The following is a 3,756-nucleotide window of genomic DNA, read 5'->3' as shown; positions in this document are numbered from 1 at the left end:
CACCTAACCTGCACGTCCTTGGACTGTGGGAGGAAACCGGAGCACCCGGAGGAAACCCACGCAGACACGGGGAGGATGTGCAGACTCCGCACAGACAGTGACCCAGCGGGGAATCGAACCTGGGACCCTGGCGCTGTGAAGCCACAGTGCTAATCACTTGTGCTACCGTGCAGATACCTGAGCCCATTCCCCTTCGGCGACTGGTACGTCCCCCCCCCCCCCCCCCCAGCTGCTCCGCAAACTTCCCTCCAACAAACCATCCCGGAATCTCACATCCAACCCATCGGGACCAACCTATGATTGTCGCAAATCGGCTCCACCGGTTCCACACCCTCAACGCCGGCACTGCCACGGGGCTCGTGTAGTACCTGCCGCCCCCCCCACCCCCCTCCCCGAGAACGGAATGCTCTTGGTCCCCTTTACGCAAGGCCGCCTCCATCCGCCAAACCCCCAACCCCACCCCACCGATCGCTCCCCCCTTTCCTAAACATTGCAATGTTTGCTGCCCAATAATAAATAGTTTAGCAGGCTTGGCAATGCGAACCCCCCACCCCGCCCCGGCGATTCTTCCCTGTGACCGCCCACCCCGCCCCATAAGAGCCTTACCCGCCCACTCGAATCTCAAAGTCAACCCGTTAACCTTCCGAAAAAAGGATTTGAGCACAAAGAGCAGGAGGTTCTGAAACACAAACGAAAACTTCGGCAACACCGCCATCTGTACCGAGTGAGTCCCACATTCTCCCCCACTCCCCGTGGGAGCGAGTCCCACATTCTCCCCCACTCCCCGTGGGAGCGAGTCCCACATTCTCCCCCACTCCCCGTGGGAGCGAGTCCCACGTTCTCCCCCACTCCCCGTGGGAGCGAGTCCCACGTTCTCCCCCCACTCCCCGTGGGAGCGAGTCCCACATTCTCCCCCACTCCCCGTGGGAGCGAGTCCCACATTCTCCCCCACTCCCCGTGGGAGCTAGTCCCACGTTCTCCCCCACTCCCCGTGGGAGCGAGTCCCACATTCTCCCCCCACTCCCCGCGGGGAGCGAGTCCCACATTCTCCCCACTCCCTGTGGGAGCGAGTCCCACATTCTCCCCCCACTCAGTGGGAGCAAGTCCCACATTCTCCCCCACTCCCGGTGGGAGCGAGTCCCACATTCTCCCCCACTCCCCTGTGGGAGCGAGTCCCACATTCTCCCCCACTCCCTGTGGGAGCGAGTCCCAAATTCTCCCCCACTCTCTGTGGGAGCGAGTCCCACATTCTCCCCCACTCCCCGCGGGAGCGAGTCCCACATTCTCCCCCAATCCCCGTGGGAGCGAGTCCCACATTCTCCCCCACTCCCTGTGGGAGCGAGTCCCACATTCTCCCCCACTCCGCGTGGGAGCGAGTCCCACATTCTCCCCCACTCCCCGTGGGAGCGAGTCCCACATTCTCCCCCACTCCCCGTGGGAGCGAGTCCCACATTCTCCCCCACTCCCCGTGGGAGCGAGTCCCACATTCTCCCCCCCCCCCACTCCCTGTGGGAGCAACACCCACATTCTACCCACTCCCTGTGGGAGCGAGTCCCAGATTCTTCCCACTCCCTGTGGGAGTCTCACATTCTCCCCCACTCCCTGTGGGAGCGTGTCCCAGATTCTTCCCACTCGCTGTGGGGAGTCTCACACTCTCCCCCACTCCCTGTGGGGAGCGAGTCTGACAGCCTCGACTGTGGAGGGCAGCCCATCCCAAGTTGAGCGCACTCAGCCCCAGTAGGCAGTCCAGGATTACCAGTCTTCCCCCTCCCTCTCACGGCGATGTTCCCCAACTCTGATCTCCCTCCCCCACCCCTCATGGAGACTCGCTGTCTCTCCACCACCAAAACCTGTCACAACCTTGAAGGCGTCAATCAGCTCACTCCCACCCTACCTCTCAGCACCCCCTTCGACCCAGCCAGGTAAGCCTTTTCTCCACAATATGCAGAAACTCAATCTTTCATTGAATTTGCTCCGGTGGGTCAGAATATCATTCAGCTCGTGTCTCCGTGCAAATCCATGCAGTGGGCTGTCACTGCAGATTCTGGATCAATGAGGCAGAGTGCTTTTCTGACCCTCATCCTTGTCCCAAAGTGTTTTTTTGACAATTGGGGACGTCACGTTCTATCACCTGCGTTTAGTTTCGGAGGTCAGTGCTGAGGGAGTGCCGCACTGTCGGAGGGTCAGTACAGAGGGAGCACCGCATTGTGGGAGGGTCAGTACTGAGGGAGCGCCGCACTGTCGGAGGGGTCAGTACAGAGGGAGCACCGCATTGTGGGAGGGTCAGTACTGAGGGAGCGCCGCACTGTGGGAGGGTGAGTACTGAGGGAGTGCCGCACTGTCAGAGGGTCAGTACTGAGGGAGCGCCGCACTGTCAGAGGGGTCAGTACTGAGGGAGCGCCGCACTGTGGGAGGGTCAGTACTGAGGGAGCGCCGCACTGTGGGAGGGTCAGTACTGAGGGAGCGCCGCACTGTGGGAGGGTCAGTACTGAGGGAGCGCCGCACTGTGGGAGGGTCAGTACTGAGGGAGTGCCGCACTGTCAGAGGGTCAGTACTGAGGGAGTGCCGCACTGTCAGAGGGTCAGTACTGAGGGAGTGCCGCACTGTGGGAGGGTCAGTACTGAGGAAGCGTCGCACTGTGGGAGGGTCAGTACTGAGGGAGTGCCGCACTGTGGGAGGGGTCAGTACTGAGGGACTGCCGCACTGTCAGAGGGTCAGTACTGAGGGAGCGCCGCACTGTCGGAGGGTCAGTACTGAGGGAGCGCCGCACTGTGGGAGGGTCAGTACTGAGGGAGCGCCGCACTGTGGGAGGGTCAGTACTGAGGGAGCGCCGCACTGTGGGAGGGTCAGTACTGAGGGAGTGCCGCACTGTGGGAGGGTCAGTACTGAGGGAGTGCCGCACTGTCAGAGGGTCAGTACTGAGGGAGTGCCGCACTGTCAGAGGGTCAGTACTGAGGGAGTGCCGCACTGTGGGAGGGTCAGTACTGAGGAAGCGTCGCACTGTGGGAGGGTCAGTACTGAGGGAGTGCCGCACTGTGGGAGGGTCAGTACTGAGGGAGCGCCGCACTGTGGGAGGGTCAGTGCGGAGGGAGCGCCGCACTGTCGGAGGGCCAGTGCTGAGGGAGTGCCGCACTGTCAGAGGGTCAGTACTGAGGGAGTGCCGCACTGTGGGAGGGTCAGTACTGAGGGAGCGCCGCACTGTCAGAGCGTCAGTACTGAGGGAGTGCCGCACTGTCGGAGGGTCAGTACTGAGGGAGCGCCACACTGTGGGAGGGTCAGTACTGAGGGAGCGCCGCACTGTGGGAGGGTCCAGTGCTGAGGGAGCGCCGCACTGTGGGAGGGTCAGTGCTGAGGGAGCGCCGCACTGTGGGAGGGTCAGTGCTGAGGGAGCGCTGCACTGTCGGAGGGTCAGTGCTGAGGGAACGCCGCACTGTCGGAGGGTCAGTACTGAGAGAGTGCCGCTTTCTGATAGGACATTAAACCGCGGCCACTCTTCCAAAAGTGTATCAAGGGGTTGGGTTACCCCCCTCGCCCTCGGAATGATATTTAACCCTCAAACCGACATCATTTCTAGACACTAAAAGTATCGAGGGGGTGTGGGGGTGAGTGTGGCACTGAGATAGAGGATCAGCAACGATATTGAACAATGTAGCAGGCTCGAGGGGAAGAATGGCCTCCTCCTGTTCCTACAGGTTTCTATGAAAGAATATTTAAAAACTATTTTGGTAGCGGCAGGTGCTAGAGAAATGCAACTCC

The sequence above is a fragment of the Scyliorhinus torazame genome, chromosome 26 (genome assembly GCF_047496885.1).
Source record: "Scyliorhinus torazame isolate Kashiwa2021f chromosome 26, sScyTor2.1, whole genome shotgun sequence".
NCBI classification, from domain to species: domain Eukaryota; kingdom Metazoa; phylum Chordata; class Chondrichthyes; order Carcharhiniformes; family Scyliorhinidae; genus Scyliorhinus; species Scyliorhinus torazame.
Note: the sequence above shows the minus strand (reverse complement) of the source record.